General features: G+C 26.5%; 1 protein-coding gene across 3 annotated transcripts in view; it reads left to right on the forward strand.

Moving 5' to 3' along the window:
• The window catches only part of LOC107439947 (serine proteinase stubble), an 84770-nt gene that overhangs the window by 28110 nt on the left and 39450 nt on the right, over nt 1-17210 (forward strand). The window contains exon 1 of one of the 3 annotated variants that reach the window (XM_043042856.3): nt 5497-5687. The exons of 1 other annotated variant lie outside the window; for it this stretch is intronic. The gene's annotated coding sequence lies outside the window, so the exon portion shown is untranslated. Of the gene's footprint in view, nt 1-5496; nt 5692-17210 lie in introns of those variants that run through there. One more of the 3 variants, XM_043042855.3, reaches the window with a different exon arrangement.

A 17210-nucleotide genomic window follows, 5' to 3' on the forward strand; every position in this document is an offset into this window, starting at 1 on the left:
TCTGCTTTATCAGTCCTTGTTGCGTTGTGCCACCTATATGGTGCCACGTTAAAGTGGTTATTGAGAATTTAGATATATTAGGAATTACTAAACATTTTTTTCGAAAAAAAAAATCGAATAATGAAATATTTCCTTAAAAATTCGTTTCCTTAAAAAAAGTGATGATAGCTATTTCGTCACTTTGACGAAATATTTACTCGGAGCATATACCAGGACACGGTTTCGTCAACACGAAGAAAGTTTCGTGATATTTAAGCATCTAGTTTTTACAGTGTAAAAAGCAGTAAAAAAATTAATAATATATTAATGTCACAAATGAAATTAAATCAATCCAGATTCATAGTGAATACGATGACAATAACAATACGATTTAACAACTTTGAACTGGCTTAACAAAATCTCAGTTTTACTGAATCTTTAATTATTCAAATAAAACATTCATCAACATCAGGGAATTATCGGGAAAACTGGACAATCCCATTGCCGAATAAATAGTTTTAAAGAGGTTTATACTAATAGAAAAAAAGGCTTTTAAGCCATTGAAGATTAAATAAATGAATAAAAATATATAAAGTCTAATAATCCACAAAAATTGAGTAATTCCATATTCATGGTGACAAAAACGATAACAAAACTGGTAATTTCAAACAAATATGACCAGGCTTAACAATATTCAAATAATATTATTTTATTATCCAACAAAATACAAAAATGATTACAAAAAAATTATTGTTTTGCTTTTTCAGCCCACTTATTTCTCAGAAAAATATGATTGTCTTCTTAGAAATTATTTAAATACAGTCTTACGTGTTTCATAACATACTAAATTATTTAACTGATGGTTTTTAACAACTTTGAACTGTCTTAATAAGATCTCAATTTTAATAACGTTGCTTTGTTATTCAAATAAAGTTCATGAATTACAAAAAAATAAATAATTGCTTTGTTTTTTTTCTAACTTTCCATACTGTGCAAATAAAAAAGTTGCTAGTTAAATTCTTCTTATAATTAATGGCTTGGATTCAGGCTTAAGTATATCATAATAAGGTAAATTTAACTTATTTAAGTGAAAAGACTGTTTTCCTGCAGAAGAAATTAACAAAATGTTACAAACGTATAAAATTTACGAATGATAGAAATATTTATAAAATCGACAAACGTAGTTCTATGAACATTATAACTTCTAAAAATTCGGCTTGGGCTTACCATTTGCTGTTTCAAAATGTTTGCAACAATCTTTTTAGCATTATTTAAAAAAGCTTCTAAAATAAAAAATTAAAAAAACCTAGTTCTAATTACGAGATTTGCACGAAATTCTAGATAAAATCTTTCAGGTTCTGGAAAAATTATACATTTTTCTGAGTAAGACAAAAGAAATGATAAACATTTAACTTTTTTAGGAGATAAAATTGTATAAACATCTGTTGCAAATATTTCAAAGCCTATCATTAGTCACAATTAATAATTTCCTATAAATGGTAGTTCACAACATTTTAGAGGAGAAGCAAGCAAGAGCTCCATTCAAAGACATTCTTTTTCTTATTACATAGTAATTCAATTGCCAATCTTTATTTTAAAATTCCTTCTACGTTAAATCAATGGAAGAGATACAAATGATTTTTAAAACGTAGTTAATACTTATAGAGAAAAAAAAACATGATAAATAATGACTCCTCTCAAATAGATTGGCAACATGAGAACCCAAATTTATTACGTTCTTTTTTTATTATTTTATAAAGTTCTATTCTTGTCTATTACATTATAAAGTTCTATTTTGTATATATTTTATTGTTACTTCTAATTACTATATTCGATGTAATAAAAACGATTTGCTATGTGGGAAATCAAACAGGTTAAATCGCGAATAAATCAAGGTCAAACCCGTTAATGGATTAAGAAAGCCTTAATCGTAGAAAAGGTCAAACGATGATTCATAAAGGTTTTTGATTATTTGTATTAATATATTTAGTTCACCTACGCTTTTGTCTTTTCAATAGCATTTACCTCGCCAACGTATTTACTAAGCAAAGAGTAGGCCGTCTTAGGCATCTTCAAGTTATTGCCCTCATACCTTTAAGAAAAGACGAAGTAAGAACTTTTTCATCACGAAAAAAGTGTTTTGTTTGATCTTTCTCATCATTAACGTCTTTGCAGCAGAATGAAATATTATATGGAATTTAAAATATTATAAGACGATTTGTTAGAGTGGGAAGCAGACAGATTTTGTAAAGAAAAACCACGTTAAATTGCTGAAAGGGTTTAAAAAAATTCGGAAAAGGTCAAATGACGACTCACGATTGTTTTCATTATTTGGATCAACACACATGGTCAATATATATGATTCATTACTACTTACCATAATAGTTATCTTGGCAGAGTATTTTCTAAACAGATACGGAAGTAGATTAAGGAAAATCTTAAGAGTAGGCATCTTGAGAGTTAAAAATAAGAACAAGTTTGCTCCAATTCATTAGGAAAAGGTCTCCCGAAGAAATGAGAAATTTTCCCTTCACTGAGAAAGATGTTTAAAATTATCCGTCTCATCATTAACGATATGAATTCGGTTACAGAACGAAATATTTTATCCGTCTGACACCCAAGATTTAATTTATATTGTAATTTATGTAGCATTGTAATTTAGCCATTTATAAATAAATTGCTTTGATAGTATACTTCTAAATGCGATTAAATTTAAATTATTTAATTCAATTTAATGAGCAATGTTCAGTTATTTTTAATTATTACACAAAAAATAATATTTTTTTAACATTACTTTGCATATTATAGTGTATTTTCGTAGCATATTTCTTATCATTTTGGTCATGAAAGAAAATCCACTAAACTCAATAAGATATATCATAGAATTTTCTAAAAATTAAAAATAAGGCAAGTTTCTTACTTTCATTATACATGGTCCCGCAGTGGACTGATCGTTAAGACACAATTCGCAGCAGATCACCAAAGTCAAGCATCACTGGCTGCGGTCAGTGTGCGGATAGGTGACCACTTGGATCAGTCTGCGTAGGGACCGAGGTTGTGCGGTATGGGTCCTCGTTAAACTGTGCAACCGTAAAGTTCTCGACTTCGCGTGCAGGTCGTCGGGCTACCGAAGCGGGGGTGCCATCCCCTCTACAGAGGATCAAAATTGTGATGGCATGTCTTCGGATCATCCTCAGGGATGTTTCCCAGACCGTCGCCAATAGCCCATTGCGCAGCTCTAGTGTGACGTAAATGAACTACAACAACAACTACTTTCATTATAATTTTTCATATTACTTATAAAATCTGACAAACGAGGGTAAATACAGTTGAATTTTCACATAAACAATCACTTTGTAAAGGCATAAGAAAATCAGCTTAACATTTTATTTAGTAAGTGGTAAAATTGCACAAAATGTCGAACAATATATTGGGAGATGGGTCTCAAGAGGTTATGAAATGAATTAGCATGATAAGCCAGTTTATTGAACAGGAAAGCAGTCAGATTTTATTGAAGAAAATAAATCCATGTCAATACAGACTAAGAGGCCATGTCAGAAGATTAAGAAATTCTGAGAAAGTCAAATTATGAGTTAGAAACGTTTTGAGTATTTGGATTAAAATACTTAAACCTCATTTACCGTCCTCTTTGCCCCCGTCAAAATATTTATCTCGTCAACATATAACTAAGCAAATAAAAATCTTTAAAGTGAGCAGTCTGAAATATCTTCAGGTCATGGTCCAATCATGGTCATGGTTCAGGTCTTCAACCCGTTAAGAAGATCTCCAGAAAAAGTTCAGAATAAAAAAAAAATTAAAAAACCTCCAGAAGAAGACTTTTCCCTTCACTAAGCAAGTTGTTTTAAATAATCTTAATTATCATTATCAAAATAATCTTAATTACCATAATCATTAATAATCTTATTTACCATTATCATTATTCCTGTCAAAATGTTTATGACTCCAACGTATTTACTAAACAAATAGAGAAATAAATTTAAAAAAAACTTTAGGATAAGCAATTTGTGAGATCTTCAGGTCATGGTTTCAATTCATTAAGAAAAAAAAATCTACAGAAGTAGTGAGGACTTTTCCCTGCACTAAGCAAGATGTTTTGAATAATCATCATTATTTTGGCTGTCTAACTACCACAAAAGAAAATATCCTATGGAATTTAATAAAAGAAGCCACTATGTTTTGTAGGAAAGCAGCTAGATCCAGATTTATTAGAGAAAAAACTACGTCAAGTTGCTCAGAGAATTAAGAAATTCAAAGGAGGTTTACTAATCCCGAAAGTTTTCCTATTATTTTGATCAAAACATGCAGTTCCCATAAGTACATGTAATTCATTATACCAACTTATTTACTAAGCATATAAATAAATAAATTAAAATCTTTATGGTAAGCAGTTTGAGAGATCTTCTCAATCGATATAGAAAATATCCTTAAAAGAAGTAGGGGCTTTTCTCTTCACTAAGTAAGATGTTTTAAATGGTATTCTAATCATTATGGTTATCAAAACTTTTACAAAAGAAAATATTCTGCAAAATTTAATAACAGGCACTATGTTTAGTAAAAAAACAGCCAGATCAAATTTATTGGAGAAAAACCACATCAAGTTGCTCAAAGGATTAATAAATTCAGGGAAGGTCAAATGATGATTCCTGATTGTTGTTCTATTTTTTAGATCAAAATACATAACTCCCCTAAGTATTTGCCCCAGTCAAAATATTTATCACGACAACGTATTTACTAAACAAATACAAATGAAAAATTAAAATTTTATGAGAAGGCTGTCTGAGAGATCTTCAGGTTATGGTCTCAATCCATTAAGCAAAAATCTCCAAAAGAAGTAAGTACTTTTCACTAGGTAAGGTATTTTAAATGATCATCCTCAAGTCAAAAAATTGAACATAAAATAAAATGTTCTATGAAATTTAATAACATAAGAAGCAGCTTTGTTCGGCTAGAAAGCAATCAGATTCAAAGGGAAAAAAGAAAACAACGCCAAGTTGCTCAAGGGATTATGAAATTCAGAGAAGGTCAAATGATGATTCCTGATCGTTGTTCTATTTTTCAGATCAAAATACATAACTCCCCTAAGTATTTGCCCCAGTCAAAATATTTATCACGCCAGCGTATTTACTAAACAAATACAAAAGAAAAATTAAAATTTTAAGAGTAGGCTGTCTGAGAGATCTTCGGGTCATGGTCTCAATACATTAAGAAAAATTCTCCAAAAGAAGTGAGAACTTTTCCCTACACTAAACAAGGTGTTTTGGATGATCCCTCATTAACTTTATTACTCCTGCCACAGAATAAAATTTTCCGATGAAAATGAATGAAAAACAAGTGCGGTAAAAACACTCTCCACCCCTGTCTTCGAATTAGGTTAGTTGGCAATGTGGAGAGGAGAGTAGCTGCTTCAGAACTAGAGCGGGTCACTTCGGTATTAAAAAAAAAGAACATTTTGTTTGACCCCGCCCCTAGCACCTCATGCGTGGGTTCATTTGAGGAAAGCTTCTCCATCACAAACCTGGAGGAAACCGGCGGATGAGGTTTAAGATTACATGGGATTACACGGTTACTACAAGTTGTTAACAAAAGACAACGTGCACGCCGTTATGGCGGGGTCTTTGGCCACTATGTTCATAACGTAAAAAACATGAGGTCGAAATAGTTCCTCACCCCCCAGTAGCAAGGGCGTCGTAAGTAAGTTTTTTTTTAAAATTGAGTTCCTTACACTATGATTATTTATTTATTCTTTCATGGCATTCTTTCATTTATTCCTAAGATATACATTAAAAACAGCTTTTAGACTTTACGCATCTGATATCCTTAAAAATTACAGATTGTATTATATTTTAGATAAAAGTTACAATTAAAAACTATAAAGTTGATTTTGCGGTTAAAAGTTGTGAAATTATTATAATTATCTTAGAAATTATAAAATATTTCTGGTTAAAAGTGGAATTTACAAAATAGTTTTATTTAAAGTTGTTAATTTTAAGATAATTCTATTAGCAGTTGAAAACTTTAAAATTTTAAAGACGGTTGGAACTTGAAAATTCCTAAAAAATACATTAAAAACAGTTTTTAAATGGTACACAACTATTATCCCTAAAAATTACAGGATGTATTAAATTTTATCTGAAAGATATAATTAAAAAAATTTAAGTTTACAGATAAAAGTTATTAAATTGTTACAATTGTCTTTGAAAATTATAAAATTTCTGTGATTCCAAGTAAAAATTACAAAATATTTCAATTAAAAATTGCTAACTTTAGGATAATTTTATTAACGGTTGAAAATTTTAAAACGATATTTTAAATACGGATGAAACTTAAAAATTTCTAAAAAAAACACATTTAAAACAGCTTTTAAGTACTACATAACTAATATCCCTAAATTTTACAGGATGTATTACATTTTATCTGAAAGTTACAATTAAAAATAATAAATTTAAGTTTACAATTAGAAGTTATAAAAAATATTGCAATTAATATCGAAAACTATAAAAAATTTCTAATTCCTAGTAGAAATTATAAAATAATTCGATTAAAAGTTGTTAACTATAAGATAATTTTACTAATGGTTTAAAACTTTAAAAAGCTATTTTAAATAAAGTTGGAAATTAAAAACTATTCTTATTACTCTTGGAAAATTAGAAACTTTTACCCATTACATTTAAAAATTATGAAATTATCCTAATTGTAGTTGTAAATTATAAAATATTTCTAACTATATTCGAAACATATAAAATTATTCTGATTGCCATTAAAAATTATAAACACTTCTAATAAAGCATTTATCTTATCAAATTATTCTAAGAGTAGTTTAAAATATAAATTATTCTAACTAATGTTAATTATTAATTAAATTAATTACTAATTAAAGTATTACTTTATTTGTATTTGAAAATTATAAAATGATTCAATCAAATTATGATTGAATATTATAAAATTAATGTAATTTTAGTCTAAAATTGCACATTGATTTTAAATTCTGTTAAAAATTGAAAAATGATTTATAAAATTGTAAAATTATTTGTAAATTTGTAAAATGATTTAACTAACTTTAAAATTTTCTAATTACATTTGAAGCTAGTGAAGTAAATCATTTAACTGAAGTTCAAAATTATATAATGATCTTACTTATATTTGAAAATGTCAAAATAATTTTTAGTTTAGAATTCTAAAAAGAATATTTTTTTAAACTTAATGTACTTCTGAATTTTGTTCCAATTTGAACTTTCATAGTAATCTATTAATTTTGTGAAACATAATTAAATCTAAATATGGTTTGCATCTGATTACTTTATTTAAATTTTTTTATTTATTTAATGAATTTCTGGGTTTTATGCTAAATAAAACTATTTCTAAGGGACTGATTTCATGTACGCTATTTATTTTTAATTGTTTGAATGAGTACATTATTCCTGATAATTGTTTATATTACATTCGATATAAAAAGAGCTTGCTACTAACGGCATTCCGTATATTTAATCTCAAGCAAACAATGATAATGGCGTCGATGACAAATTTATTTTCATCCCCTTCGGATATTTTCTAAAATATTTTAGTTTGGTTTAAAAAATTCCCTTAAATTTTATTTCTCTCCAAACACTTTCTTTTTTCTATCTTATAAGTGTTAATTAAAAATATTCGCCAACTTTTTCACTATTGAAAGGAATAAGTGAATAACATCATAATGAATAATATTTTCCATCATCAACAAATTAGCAGTATATTTACTATTAAAAAATTAAAAAATATGCAAAACAATTAAATATAAATGAAATAAGTTGTAAAACTCACATTTTAAATTAGATATCACTGTAAATACTTAAATACATAGTACCTTTCATAGTTTGGTATCTGTGATATTTTCCACGTTGTATACGATACTGAACATTATTTGATCAATAGGTTTAGATTGAAAGTCTTTTGAATGTTATGAGCCTGCATTATTATATAAATATAACATATAAAAATAATAATAAAACCCAGATTGTACTTTTTAGGATTAAATCCTCTCGCATATGTCATAATAAAAATTTGTTAAAATTTAAACACAGATCTTAATACTTTAACGTAGGAAAGAAATAAAGTATAATCAAGCTAAGAAATGCTAAACCTTAACAAGAGACAGAAAAGTTGTTTTTTATAAAACAATAAAAAGAAAAATTTTCGTCTCCAGGAGTTATAACACACTTGTGTTAAAATTTTAAAGAGAAGAGTCTTACTATAAATAAACTAGGAACTACTTTTCTGCATACGTTAAAGTGAAAGTTTGCCTATATGCCTTTCTGTGTATGTAATGAGATCTGTGTATTCTTTTAATTTATAGAAATTTATAACAGTTTGTTTTGTTTTGTTAAAGTTTGTTTTGTTTTGGCGGAAGAAAAGCCTTACAAATAAAATTGATTGGCTCGCATTAGAAAGCTTTGATTGCTAATATAATAAAATTTTAATGAGAGAAAATACGTGATCAGTTTGATTTTCAAAAAGTTTGTAATTTGTTTTATTATGTATCAAAAACGCCATTGAACCAATTAGCATATTTTATTTGTTTCAAATATTATAATATGTTGTACTGAACATTTAAAAAATACATCTCGATAATCGTTTTGATCAAATCTGAAAATCCGAATGTGAAATAAACAGAAATTAAATTCACTTTCGCTTGAGTAATATGAGTTTATACTTACATATTGTCTTGTTTTTTGAATATACGGTTTTAAATATCGAAATACTTGAAATTCATCTTATTTAAAAAAGTTGTGCCAGCTGGTCACCGAAGGCATCTAGTATATTATGATATAATTTTTTTTTTTATTTCAACGAATAGACATCTCTTTATCTTTTCAAAAATACAACTTGTTTTATACTATCTTACAATGTTAATAATTTTTGGGAAATTTTCTGTCAAGTTTACACAGAGAAAAAAAAATATGGTAAAAGCTACCAGAATATAGTATACCCTATAGAAATACCGAAAAGCTCGAAAAAATTTTATCGAAACCAATTAAATATGGTTTTATAATATGTAATAAAATTTGGTAATCATGGTGAAATTGGTAACTTTACTAGATCTTAAATCACAGAATTAAATCCATTTATTCGGTTAAATTAACTTTTCAGTTTTCTATTTTTACTAAACGTGTGGTAATAAGAAATATAATTTTAACAACGAGAATTTCCGGTAAGCCGTTACCATATGAACAGAAAAGTCACCAGTTTAAATACCGCATATTGGAATAAGGAATTTAGAAAGACTGCTATGGAATTGATTTCGAAAATACTATCTTACAATGTAAATATTTTTAGCTTAATTTTGAAACATTTTTCATTTCTGGTGTTCTGAATGATTTCGATATCCTTAAATCTCTGGTGTTTCTTTACCAATTTTTTTAGTTTCGTAAACAAAAAGTCAGCAGAAGATTTATCCGAAAAATATTCTGGAAGATTCCTCCCTACAACCTCCGTAACCAAACAATTTTCTCTAAGGAAATATTATTAAAGGATGTCAAAGACATTAAAAAAAAACGTTACTTGCAGAGTATTTTTGAAATTTTGAGCAATTTTATCTAGAGTGATGATTTTAAAGGTTGCTTCTGACATCTTAACATCCAAATATAGAAATATATTACGGCTGATGAAGGTTGCAGTGAAATAAATTAAATGGATAGGTAGTTCGCATGCTATTTCCATGATTTATTAGTTTCTTTCCATGATTTATTAGTTTCCTCATACATTAAAATCCGTTTCTGAAATTTTGTTTCGCAATGCCTTAAAATTAAGTGTCTGCTTAATTGTTTATTATAATTTTATTCTCATTCACCTACCTTGTAAAGATACGTTCTTTAGAATTTTAAGTAATTTCAGTTTTTAAACATCGCATCTATAAATTTTACAGATTTTTCAACTTTTTTCAAATAAAACGAAACATTTCAAACAGCAATCCTTTTTTCGTACTTCGCCAAACGATTTTGAATATCTGTTTAATAAAATTAATATTTAATTTGAATACATAAAATTTAGCAGAAATATTTCGACTTTAGCATCAGTAGATTAAATTTGAAAAGTAAAAGTTGATACAGAAAATTGAATGCTTGTGAGGACTTTAACGTCTATATTTCATTCCTTAACTTTTCATTGAACTTTGAGAAAAGATTTAGTGTTACTTTGAGTAAACATTCGTCGAAGAATTGAAATGTCAATTTAAAAAATCTAACTTTTTTACTGAATTCCCAAACGATGTAAGTTTCCCAAGATGAAACATTCGATTTCCGGTCTATAAGTTCTCTTCTATTTCGATGAAAGGAAATAAATCAATGGATCTTTGAAGCACAAAATCGTCGTGTTTGTGTATCGGTTGATTGTCATTCCGTGAATCAGTGAATTAATATATCAGCGTAGTAATGAGCCGATGAATCAGTCTGAAAACAAATAGAAAAAAAATTTTTAGCATATAATTTGGACTAATTTTTGTCTAGGGAAAGAGGTTATGAACCATTAAGAGTCTTACGTTCTACTAGAGTTCAATCTTCTTTTTCTTTCCTTTTTTTTAAATTTGATATTATTATTTTGTTATAGTTCTTTCTTGAAATGCAAAATCCGTTTTTAGACTCAGATTAATTGCAATTTGACACTAACAAAATTTGTATGAACATTTATGAATAAAGTTATTTCACAAGTGGCAAGTCGTTGTTGCATATGTTCGGGTTTATGATACATAAGTTGATTTTTTGAATTTGTGATAGGAATTTTAAATAATATGTGGCCTCAGCAGGAAAAAAATTCTCTTAAAAAAATTTTGGCCCGTAATTCTAAAATTACTTACGCTTTCAAATAAATGACTCTCATTGGGGAAACGTGGATAAACTAGGGCTGCAGTAACACATTAAATTAGCAATTTAAAATAATAACAAAACAATTTAATTAATTATTTATTTTTAATTTATTTAATTATTTTAATTACAATTTAAAATAATTAAATTAATAACATTTCGAATAAACTTTACCGGTGAACAGACAATAATAAGATTCCTTTATGAAATCTTAGTTGTTGTATACTGTATTGCTACTTTCAGTGGAAATAAAATTACTTACAAGGAGAAAATAAATTCTAATTAATAAAAACGAAGTATACGGTAATTAAACCATTCATTTCTTTATTTTTCAGTTTATATAATAACTGTTCTCAAGAAATTCTGATTTGCAAAAATATAGCTCTTATTCCATACATTCGGTAGAATATACAAAACTAAAAAGTAAATTTAACCGAATAAAGGGTTTATCATTTTCTAAATTTTGCAACATTTTCCAAATTTTATCCCATATTATAAAACCATAATTTATGTTTAATTTTGCCAAAATCATTACCAAAGTGCTTCAATAAAAGTCACCTACCCTTTTAGTGCTCCTAAATTGCCAGAAACACGGTAAATTCTACCATATTCTGTTAGTTTTGACCATAGTTTTTCTAAGTGTACTTAAAATTGCCAGCCCCTTTGAAAACAGTATTTATGTTTCCTTGATGTCAGATAACGCACGTCTACTCCTAGAATGAAACTTTAAAAACATTTTTACCAACTTTCTTTTTTAATAATTCATATATTAATTGTTTTTAAAAAAAATTACAATAACATTTAAATAGTTTCTCTTAAATTTCTCTATTTTACAATTAATTTATTATACCATGGCAGAAATAGTATCGATATGTTCAGAACTTAGATAATAATAATATGTTGTTCAAACTGTTATATAACCGTTGTTTAAATACTCTCAATGTTTATTAAGCCAAGTGCACTTTTTACTCTAAATATAGCTGTAATATAGTATTTTTTTAAATAGTAGGAAATTTGTATTTTTTAAAAAATAGGAAAGAGCAGATTAATTTATTTGGTTTGAGAAACATAAATAAAACAAACGTTTTTAAGATTAAATTTTTCAAAAACATTATCCCATTTTTAAGCCGATTCTTACTTTTAAGTAAAAAATTCATATGATTTTTTATTTTACTTGCGCTTTATCATATTTTGTTGTAAACTATAAAGTAGGATCGAAAGTTTTGAGTTCCTTGGGTTGATAATTTCCGGAGGCCCCATATCACACTCCATACTCTGAAATTAACACGGCAGATTTATACTTATTTAAGGGTTACTATTGATTTACAGTTTAGAATAGCAGTGCATTAATTCTATCAAAAGTTAAGAGAAATTGGAAATAAACTTCTGAGTTACTCAGTATTTCATCAACCTCTATCCTTATAATACTTTTGTTTTGTTTTTTCTTTCTCGAATATTTGTTTTTGAGTCAGACACGACCTATAACTCCATTTAGTCTCTTTACGTCGTTTACATAATTTCCTTTATTTTTTAATCGCCATTTCAAAAATCAATTAAAAACTTTCGGAGAAGATTCCCATGCAGTCCCTTTCTGATTAAATATAATTTTAAAAAATATTTTCAAAATAAAAACAATGTACATTAATATAAGATAAGTACTTTAAGAATCAATCAAAGTACTTTAAGAATCAATTTCTCTACAGTCACTCTTTCTCGATTCATCATTTTAATTAATTACAAATTTAATATTTCTGAAAGACATATCAAACTTTCGAAATGTATTCCGCTGAAATTTTTACCTCTCTTAATTTCACATTCGTATTAAATCCTCATTTCAAGCTTTTTATCAAAAGAATAAATATTGTAGGATTATATAAAATAAGTTCTTCATTCTTTCATTGCCTCTTTCTTCCTTTTATTTTTAAATTCCAATTAAATCCTCGTTCCAATTTTGATGGAATTATTCTCAAAAATATTTACATTGTAAGTTAGTATAAAATAAGTAGTACTTTTGAAACCAATTCTCTAGCAACTTCCTTAAATTCTTCTTACCAATTAAATCCTCATTCCAAGCTGCCTAAAATTAATTTCAAAAAATATTAAAATTGTAAATCAGTGTAAAATAAGTGGTTCTTTCGAAACTGATTCCCCAGCAGTTTCTTTCCATTCTTCTCACCAATTAAATCCTTATTCCAAGAAGCATAAAATTAATTTCAAAAAATATTAACATTGTAAGTTAGTATAAAATTAGTAATATTTTCGAAGCTGATCACTCCACAGTTTCTTGCTTTCTCATTCCAATTAAATACAAATTCTACGTAAAGAAAAAAATTCTATTAAAATTACGGCACTAAAACATTAACGGTAAAAAAAAAATTAAAAAAACATAATTTTGGTTAATAAAACCAAAATATCCAAACTGGTACTTTTTCCATTCATATGGTAACGGTTTATTGGAAATTCTCGTTTTTAAAATTATATTTCTTATAACCACACATTTAATAAAAATAATAAACTGAAAAGTAAAATTAACCGAATAAATAGTCTTGATTCCGTGATTTAAGATACATGGTAAAATTTCCAAACTTTATCACACATTATAAAACTATATTTTACTGTTAATTTCGATTAAAAAAAGTTGTCTTTTTGGTGTTCCCATAGAGCCAGAAACATGGTAAATTTTCCCAGATTGTGGTAGTTTATACCATGCTTTTTTTGTTGTAACCTTGATAGAAATATTCTGAAAAACTTTCAACACTGTATGATAGTATAAAATAAGCAGTAATTTCGGAATTAATTTCATAGCAGTCTTTCTTAATTCCTCCTTCCAATGAAGTCATAATTCTAAAATTGATAGATATATTCTTAAAAAATATTTACATCGTTAGAAATCATAAAATAAGTAGTATTTTTGAAATCAATTCCGTAGCGGGCTCTTTTAATTCATTTTTCCTATAAAATATAATTCTAAGCTTAATAGAAATATTCTCAAAAACTATTAACATTGTAAGATAGTACAAAATTAGTAGTATTTTCGGAATTAATTTCATAGCAGTCTTTCTTAATTCCTCCTTCCAATGAAGTCATAATTCTAAAATTGATAGATATATTCTTAAAAAATATTTACATCGTTAGAAATCATAAAATAAGTAGTATTTTTGAAATCAATTCCGTAGCGGGCTCTTTTAATTCATTTTTCCTATAAAATATAATTCTAAGCTTAATAGAAATATTCTCAAAAACTATTAACATTGTAAGATAGTACAAAATTAGTAGTATTTTCGGAATTAATTTCATAGCAGTCTTTCTTAATTCCTCCTTCCAATGAAGTCATAATTCTAAAATTGATAGATATATTCTTAAAAAATATTTACATCGTTAGAAATCATAAAATAAGTAGTATTTTTGAAATCAATTCCGTAGCGGGCTCTTTTAATTCATTTTTCCTATAAAATATAATTCTAAGCTTAATAGAAATATTCTCAAAAACTATTAACATTGTAAGATAGTACAAAATTAGTAGTATTTTCGGAATTAATTTCATAGCAGTCTTTCTTAATTCCTCCTTCCAATGAAGTCATAATTCTAAAATTGATAGATATATTCTTAAAAAATATTTACATCGTTAGAAATCATAAAATAAGTAGTATTTTTGAAATCAATTCCGTAGCGGGCTCTTTTAATTCATTTTTCCTATAAAATATAATTCTAAGCTTAATAGAAATATTCTCAAAAACTATTAACATTGTAAGATAGTACAAAATTAGTAGTATTTTCGGAATTAATTTCATAGCAGTCTTTCTTAATTCCTCCTTCCAATGAAGTCATAATTCTAAAATTGATAGATATATTCTTAAAAAATATTTACATCGTTAGAAATCATAAAATAAGTAGTATTTTTGAAATCAATTCCGTAGCGGGCTCTTTTAATTCATTTTTCCTATAAAATATAATTCTAAGCTTAATAGAAATATTCTCAAAAACTATTAACATTGTAAGATAGTACAAAATTAGTAGTATTTTCGGAATTAATTTCATAGCAGTCTTTCTTAATTCCTCCTTCCAATGAAGTCATAATTCTAAAATTGATAGATATATTCTTAAAAAATATTTACATCGTTAGAAATCATAAAATAAGTAGTATTTTTGAAATCAATTCCGTAGCGGGCTCTTTTAATTCATTTTTCCTATAAAATATAATTCTAAGCTTAATAGAAATATTCTCAAAAACTATTAACATTGTAAGATAGTACAAAATTAGTAGTATTTTCGGAATTAATTTCATAGCAGTCTTTCTTAATTCCTCCTTCCAATGAAGTCATAATTCTAAAATTGATAGATATATTCTTAAAAAATATTTACATCGTTAGAAATCATAAAATAAGTAGTATTTTTGAAATCAATTCCGTAGCGGGCTCTTTTAATTCATTTTTCCTATAAAATATAATTCTAAGCTTAATAGAAATATTCTCAAAAACTATTAACATTGTAAGATAGTACAAAATTAGTAGTATTTTCGGAATTAATTTCATAGCAGTCTTTCTTAATTCCTCCTTCCAATGAAGTCATAATTCTAAAATTGATAGATATATTCTTAAAAAATATTTACATCGTTAGAAATCATAAAATAAGTAGTATTTTTGAAATCAATTCCGTAGCGGGCTCTTTTAATTCATTTTTCCTATAAAATATAATTCTAAGCTTAATAGAAATATTCTCAAAAACTATTAACATTGTAAGATAGTACAAAATTAGTAGTATTTTCGGAATTAATTTCATAGCAGTCTTTCTTAATTCCTCCTTCCAATGAAGTCATAATTCTAAAATTGATAGATATATTCTTAAAAAATATTTACATCGTTAGAAATCATAAAATAAGTAGTATTTTTGAAATCAATTCCGTAGCGGGCTCTTTTAATTCATTTTTCCTATAAAATATAATTCTAAGCTTAATAGAAATATTCTCAAAAACTATTAACATTGTAAGATAGTACAAAATTAGTAGTATTTTCGGAATTAATTTCATAGCAGTCTTTCTTAATTCCTCCTTCCAATGAAGTCATAATTCTAAAATTGATAGATATATTCTTAAAAAATATTTACATCGTTAGAAATCATAAAATAAGTAGTATTTTTGAAATCAATTCCGTAGCGGGCTCTTTTAATTCATTTTTCCTATAAAATATAATTCTAAGCTTAATAGAAATATTCTCAAAAACTATTAACATTGTAAGATAGTACAAAATTAGTAGTATTTTCGGAATTAATTTCATAGCAGTCTTTCTTAATTCCTCCTTCCAATGAAGTCATAATTCTAAAATTGATAGATATATTCTTAAAAAATATTTACATCGTTAGAAATCATAAAATAAGTAGTATTTTTGAAATCAATTCCGTAGCGGGCTCTTTTAATTCATTTTTCCTATAAAATATAATTCTAAGCTTAATAGAAATATTCTCAAAAACTATTAACATTGTAAGATAGTACAAAATTAGTAGTATTTTCGGAATTAATTTCATAGCAGTCTTTCTTAATTCCTCCTTCCAATGAAGTCATAATTCTAAAATTGATAGATATATTCTTAAAAAATATTTACATCGTTAGAAATCATAAAATAAGTAGTATTTTTGAAATCAATTCCATAGCGGGCTCTTTTAATTCATGATTTCTATAAAATATAATTCTAACCTTAATAGAAATATTCTCAAAAACTATTAACATTGTAAGATAGTACAAAATAAGTAGTATTTTTGGAATTAATTTCATAGCAGTCTTTCTTAATTCCTCCTTCCAATATAGTCTAACATTGATACAAATATTCTTTTTGTAAATTTACTAAATTTATATAGCAAGAAAGCCTAGAAAGAAGCAGTATTTTTCAAATCAGTTCCATAGCGGTGTCTTTTAATTCATCATTTTCATAAAATATAATTCTAACCTTGATAGAAATATTCTCAAAAAATATTAACATTGTTAGATAGCGTAATATAAAAAGTAGTTTCGAAATTAATTCCATTGAAGTTTCTCTTAATTCATCATTCCAATAAAATCCTTATATTAACCTTGATAGAAATATTATCGGAAAATACTAACATTGTAAGGTAGTATAAAATAAGCAGCACTTTCGAAACCAATTCCAAGGCAGGTTTTCTTAATTTCGCATTCTAATTAAATTTTAATTCCAAACTTAAGCAATATTCTCAAAAAATATTAACATTGTAAGATAGTCTAAAATAAGTAGTACTTCAAAACCAATTCCATGGCATCCTCTCTCAATTCCTCATTTCAATTACATCTTAATTCCAAACTTAAACAATTTTCTCAAAAAATATTAACATTGTAAGATAGTCTAAAATAAGTAGTACTTCAAAACCAAT

The sequence above is a fragment of the Parasteatoda tepidariorum genome, chromosome 6, assembly GCF_982258835.1.
Source record: "Parasteatoda tepidariorum strain Cologne lab strain chromosome 6, Ptep-v5.0, whole genome shotgun sequence".
Taxonomy (NCBI): domain Eukaryota; kingdom Metazoa; phylum Arthropoda; class Arachnida; order Araneae; family Theridiidae; genus Parasteatoda; species Parasteatoda tepidariorum.